The sequence below is a fragment of the Cervus elaphus genome, chromosome 15 (assembly GCF_910594005.1).
Source record: "Cervus elaphus chromosome 15, mCerEla1.1, whole genome shotgun sequence".
Lineage (NCBI taxonomy): Eukaryota > Metazoa > Chordata > Mammalia > Artiodactyla > Cervidae > Cervus > Cervus elaphus.
This window is the reverse complement of record NC_057829.1, coordinates 92,806,389-92,813,412: the sequence shown is the minus strand read 5'-3', so window position 1 is coordinate 92,813,412 and position 7,024 is coordinate 92,806,389.

Sequence of the window (7,024 nt, the reverse complement as noted above, 5' to 3'; positions counted from 1 at the left end):
AGGCCTCCCTGTCCATCACCATCTCGGAGCTTGCTCAAACTCATGTCCACCAAGTCGGCGATGCCATCCAACCGTCTCATCCTCTGTCATCCCCTTCTCCTCCTGCCTTCAGTCTTTCCCAGCATCAGGGTCTTTTCCAGTGAGTCAGTTCTTCGCTTCAGGTGGCCAAAGCATTGGAGTTTCAGCTTCAGCATCAGTCCTTTCATTGAATATTCAGGACTGATCTCCTTTAGGATGGACTGGTTGGATCTCCTTGCAGTCCAAGGGACTCTCAAGAGTCTCCTCCAACACCACAGTTCAAAAGCATCAATTCTTCTGTGCTCAGCTTTCTTTATAGTCCAACTCTCACGTCCATACATGACTACTGGAAAAACCATAGCTTTGACTAGACGGACGTTTGTTGGCAAAGTAATGTCTCTGATTTCTAATATGCTGTCTAGGTTGGTCATGGCATCTGGTCTCATCACTTCATGGCAAATAGATGGGGAAACAATGGAAACAGTGAGAGACTATTTTCTTGGGCTCCAAAATCACTGGAGATGGTGACTGCAGCCATGAAATTAAAAGACACTTGCTCCTTGGAAGAAAAGCTATGACCAGCCTAGACAGCATCTGTCTTTACTCACTGAAAACATTAGTGAACAGTGCAGCACATGGGATTTTTCCGGCGGTGGAATGAATAATTCTGTGTGTAACGTGAGCACATCACCTGCGTTTCTCAGAGCCCACGGACTCAAAGATCGAGGCTTCACCTGAACTATGGACTTGATTAATAATAATGTATCCAAGTTGGCTCACCAGTCATAACAAATGTACCCCACTGGATTCAGGTATGAGCAACAAGGGTGCACAGTGGGGGGATGGGCCTGCTCCTACCCTCTGCCCGATTTTCCTAGAAACTTAAAACTGCTCTAAAACACAAAGTATATTATTATTATTAATATTTTTATTGCACTGTGTAGCTTGTGGAGTCTTAATTCCCCAATCAGGGATTGAACCCTCACCCTCAGCAGTGAAAGCCTCGAATCCTAACCACTGGACCTCTAGGGAATTCCCTAAAGTCTATCAATTTTTAAAAGTTTGTTAAATATGAAAAGTTATCCGCAGGTTACCACAGGGGCCCCCTTAGAGCCTCGGAACCTGGGGAAAGTGTTCCTGGTTCAGGCTCAGGCCTCCCCTCACAGCTGGCCTCCCGGGGACCACTGCCGAACTGAGCTCCGTGGTCAGGGATGGCCTCAGACGGTGGGCACCTTGGCGGTGGCCTGCAGGAAGGAATGATCGCGTGGAAAGTGCGATTCCGTGTCGACACGGCTGACGCACGTGCACGCACGCCTGCGTTCACGGTCCGCCTTCACCAGGCCTCACCCAGTGCTTCCATCCCCAGCTTTGCAGACAGATCTGAATTCTTATGCAGCTCTTTCTGCTCTGAAGGCACTTGTGGCTTAATCTCAGCCAGAACATTCAAAGGAAACCCAAAAGGTCATTTCTGAAGAGAGAGTATTTGAATGTCTGCATCAGTGTATCATGTCTGCCTATGTTCTAGAAGCTTCTCTGGTGGGTGGAACAGCATCCACCCCCAGGAAATACTAACCCAACCACGGACACCTAGAGGAAGAGAGATACCTTCTTGTGAAAGATCGTCCCTGTAGCCTCTTTAGATGCAGAGTTCCAGCAGGAATTTTTTCTGTTTTAAAATTTCAAAGCCAAATTTAGTTATTGTTAAACTGGAGCTAAACGACTTAGTCTGCTTGAGAGCTAATGTGTTTGAACCCGGAACTTAACCAATGAAATACCTCGGGAAAACGCATAGTATGTGACCCAGAAAGCAAGGGTTCCTCCAGGGCTGAGCGCAGAGTGATGGCTGTTTGCAGGAAAGGTCTCCAGTGAGCGGAGCGTCGCTGCGTGGAATAACCGCACGGCACCTTCACAACCCTTTTCTACCACGAGGAAGGGTCCTGCGCAGAAACTAAGCTGCCATAGGAGACCCCGGGCCAGGGGCGCACCCGTGTCCCAGCAAACACACGCGAGGTCCCTGAGAGTTTTATGCAACCCCTCCAAGTGCCAGTGAGGCATGGACAGGCCATCCAGGCAGGGGGCTCACCAGGAAGGCAGGTGCAATGAAAACCCGGTCAGAGAAAAGCGATGCTGGCGGGGTGGACCACCCTCGCGCCTGCAGGGTCATCCCTGCTCGGGCAGGACCCTTCGGCACCAGGCCAGCAGGATGGGGCTGGCTGTGGAGGGACCCTCACTGCCTGGCCTCTCTCCTCCCGGGCATCGGTGGGATGATCCATGATGGCCAGAAGGCCCCACCCGCTGGCTGGACCGCCCTGAGGACTGGTGCACCCACCTGGGACAGACGACAGGGAAGGTGTGTCTGAGCAGCATGCCCTCTGTCAGGAGACCAGTCAGGGCGATGCGCCTCCCTCCTGGAGCCCCCTGCCGACCACCCTCTCTGCAGCCACTGGGCGTGGGCAGGGCGCAGACCCCTGGGGGCAGGCAGGGGGTGCCACCACTGGACCACAGGCCAGAAGCCCCGCGTCTCACCCTAGAGTTGGGATCAGGGTCCCAGCAAGTCACCTGAGCCTGAGAACCCCAGCACGGAGGGACCCCGCGTGCTCAGGAGAGACGGGAACGCATGCCGTCCTGACGGCACGGTGTGTCCACAGCAGCGACAGGGCAGCAGGAGACGGGACGGGGGAGTGTGGCTTGTCCGAGCAGTGGAGCACCCCGCGCCAGCAGCGGAGCCCCAGGGCAGGTGACATGGCGGGGCTGGAAGCTCCACCCTCCATGGGGGGGTGGGGGAGCGGGAGCCAGGGCCACAGTGTGCGACCCGCCCGTGTGATCGTCCATGGCGGACGACTCCCGGTGGACGGCGCTTGGATTACAGCTCTGGGGGGCCGGGCTGCGGTCGGCATGACAGCTGAGGCAGGGTGACGGAAGGCTCTAGAATTGACTGTGGCACAGTCCTGTGAAGGTTCTAGAACCACTGAACTCACTCTGTGATGGGCGCTCTGATGGGACAAGAGCTGTGTCCACAAATCTGGTTTCTGGAGACGCCGCTCCCTGGGGGTCGAGATGGACCGGACGGCTTCCTGACCCCTGCCCCACGCTGCCATGCGTCCTCACCCTGAAAACCCTAGGGGACCCCCAGACAGCTCCCCCATTCTCTTCATTGCTAAGGGCCACGAGGAGCTCCGTGCTTAAAGCTGCGTCCAGACCAGGGAACCGGGGCGGGGTGACTGTCGCTGCAGGGGCACCCGCCCCAGCCCTGCCCACACGGGGCTCCATCTGGCCCGGAGGCGCCGGTCAGGGCCTGTCCCCTCCTGTTCCCGCCAGAACCCTTGAGGGCAGGAAGGGGAGGGCCAACAGAGTCCGTGGAGACTCGCAAGCCTTTCTCCCCAAAGCAGGCAGGCCCCCAGCCTTCTCTCACAGGTGACAGGGCGCTCCACCCGCCCAGGCCCAGGGGAGTGCGACCCCCCTCCCCAGCAGGCCAGCCACCCTGCTGCCCAGCAGGGAGGGCAGGCTCTCCCTGACCCCAGCCCACCCCCCACCCTCCACCCTGACTCACCACTCTCATCTGAGACCCCACCCCTCTCTCCAGAGGACTTCCTGCCCCCAGCCCTCCTGGGTTCTGCCCTCCCCACTTCCCCTCCCCCCACACTGCCCCTTCCCCACACTGACCTCCCTTGCCCCTCCCCCACTCTGCCCCTCCCCACCCTCCCCTCCCCCCACACTGACCTCCCCTGCCCCTCCCCTGCCTCTCCCCCATCCCCTCCCCCACACAGCCCTCCCCATCTCCTCCCCACCTTCCCCGCCCCTCCCCCAACACTTCCCCTGCCCCACTGCCCCTCCCCCACACTGACCTCCCTTGCCCCTCCCCCACACTGACCCTCCCCACCCTCCCCTCCCCCACACTGACCCTCCCCTGCCTCTCCCCCACCCCCTCCCCCACACAGCCCTCCCCATCCCCTCCCCACCTTCCCCACCCCTCCCCCAACACTTCCCCTCCCCCACACTGACCTCCCTTGCCCCTCCCCCACACTGCCCCTCCCCACCCTCCCCTCCCCCACACTGACCCTCCCCTGCCTCTCCCCCACCCCCTCCCCCCCACAGTCCTCCCCATCCCCTCCCCACCTTCCCCGCCCATCCCCCAACACTTCCCCTCCCCCACAGCCCCTCCTCCAACACTACCTCCCCGCCCCTCCCCACTGCCCTCCCCCACCCCACCAGTGCTGGGCAGGTCAGGCCCAGGTCTGATCACAGTGCTCCCTGTCCCTCAAGACCCCCGGCACCCACTTTTCCTCCTGACCCCTTCCTAGCTGTTCCCGGAGGCCCAGCTGACACCCACCCCACCTGCCTCCCCATGTCCACACCAAGTCAATGTGCTGAAGTATAATCCCCACCTCGCCCATGTTGGAGATGAGCCTTCGGGATGACTCAGTTTAGAGACTCATGAGGGCGAGACCCCCGACCATGTGTGACTGTCCTCCCTGGGGGAGACCAGGCTGTCAGCCATAGAGAAGTCGTGTAAGAGCCAGCATGGACCCACCAAAAATGCCGGGTCAGCCGGCGCCCTGACCTGGGACTGCCAGCCTCCACACTGTCAGGAGTGTTAGTAAGCGCCCACGGGACTTTGTAAGGCAGCCTGAGCCGACCGGCTCTCCACTCCCGCCCCGCCAAACCTGCCCCCCCGGGAGGGGGAGGGCCCGGTCCTCTTGCTCAGGCCTCAGCCTCGCTTTACTGAAGAACGCGTCTGAACAGTGAAGCTTGAGCCCCACCCCTCTTGGGGCTCCTGGGCCCCCGGGCCCCCACCCTCAGCCACACCAGGAAGGAAGGAGTCTCTGGGCTCTGCCTCCCCGTGCCTGGCCAGTCGAAAAAGCACGGGGTCAAGGGCACTGGCCGCTGCCCAAGGCCTCTGATCTCCGAGGTGAAAGGCAGTCCTGGCATCAGGCGGAGCTAAAAATACACCAGCCTGCAGGACGCCTCCGGGGGCGGGGCAGGAAGCGAGGCCCTGGGGACCGTGCGGCTGGCTGGACACGGGGCCTGGGTGGGCCACCACCAAAGGTCTGCTGCAACGCCTCCAACCCGTGGCTGGGCGAGGGGCTGCCACAGCCCACCCCAGCCCAGCCCCTGCCTTCCCCTGGGGACTGAGGGGCTCCAGCCTGGGGGCGTCCTCGGGTTCTGGGGGTGCTGCATAGGAACGAACAAGGTCCCCTGGCAGACAATGGCCACTCAGACCAGGGAAGGGGCCCCGCGGGCCAGCAGAGCAGCCGTGTGCCCTGGTTTCTGCCTCCCCCTCGTGTCCCCCACCTTCACTCCTCATCTCAGCCTGGTGATGGCCAGGGCAGAGCCCAGCTCCCTTCCCCGTGGGAGGCCGTGGGTGCTGGGGGCCCTGGGGGACAGGGTCCAGCAGAGGCTGCCTTTAGTCCCCGCCACACACCACTGACCACTCCTGCTCAGCATTTTGGAGCACGGAGATGCCCGTTGGACACACCCCAGGACCGAGGCAAGAAGCGGGCAGCGGGGGAGCCCTGGGGCAGGGGAGGTGAAGAGGGGGGTCGGGCAGAGCCTCCAGGGTGGCAGGAGGCCAGGAAGGCAGGGCCAGCATCTGCTAATGCCCAGGAGAGTCATGCAGGGAGACACACACAGCAGGCCCACGGGGGCGGGAGGCTGCAGGAGATTCTTATCTTCTTCTCTGCTTTTCTTTATTTTACTAACTCTCTGCCACCAACAGAGGCTTTTTGTAATCAGAAGAAGAAAAGCCTTGCAGAACAGGGAGAGCTCCTGGTACGGCAGGGGGACCACACCACGGCAGAAGGGCCTTTAAGCCCGCCGACAGGGCTCGGGGACCCCTGGGATGCCCCAGCCCCTGCCACCCCTGCAGCCCCAGCCGTGAGGTGGGGCCACTCGTGGTGACTTGCAGGCCCACAGTGAGGGCTCTGCCCCTCACTCCCCCCCAAGAGCAGCCTGGCAGGGGCAGGAGGGGGCCTGTGTGGTGTGCTTTATGGGCAGTTCAGGGGAGGGGGCGCAGGGACTGAGGGGCACAGACGTTGGTCATCCCAGGGGCCAAGAGCCACATCCCATCACCCCAGATGCCCGGGCTGGCCCCCACCGGGAAGCCCAGGCCTCCTTAGGGTCCCGGCCTATGTCCAGCATCACAGCGCCCTGCATGGCCAGGTCACAGACCCCGAGGGGTTCCGAGACCCCAGGGGTTCGAGGGGAGGCTGCTCCCCTAGAGGACCTTCAAGGACTTGAAGGCTCCCCAGGCGCCTTCAGCATCCCCCTGGCCTAGCAAAGCGGTCCCAGGGCCTCGGTGCCCCCACCTGAAGGATGGGATAGCCGTGGTCCCCCCACTCCCAGGTTGCCATGGAAACAGGGAGAGTGGCACCATGACGGGAGGACCAGAGGGGATCTGCCGGGCTTCACGACCTCTGGCCAGCCTAAGCAGGGGCCCGTGGAGGCCCGCTCAGCAACTTCTCCATCCGAGGGCTCCTTTCTATCCCAGGGAAGCCCCCCAGCCCCCAGATCCACCTCCATGGCCTCCACTACATCCCCTCTTTCTAGAAGGACACCGGGCGTGCAGAACTAAGCTGTCAGCCCAAGGCGCTGGGGGCCAGGCCACCACGGTCTGGGTCCTGTCTCTCTACTTTTCTTCTGCTTGAGGTGGGTCCAGCCCAGAAATGCCCACACTTAGGGAGACCCCAGACCCCAGGCCCAGGAGCCCCCGTGGGCCCTGCCCCTGGTGTTACGGCCCCAGTGCAGGCTCCTCAGCTGCTCTGGCTTCTGAAGGCTGTGGGTTGGGAGCTGGGGACTCAGGCCGCTGTGACCGGGTGGGTGGGCTAGATGGGCTATCTGGCCAGAAGACCTCGAGCGGGCGGGCGGTGAGGAGGCAGACGCCCGCACCCCGGGGCCAGCCTAGAGGGGGTGTGAACCCCACCCTCTGGGGGAACGGCGCTGGGGGGGGCTGGGTGACAGAGCCGAGCTCGCCCCCTGCACACCTGTCACCTCCCCCTCCTGTCCTCCC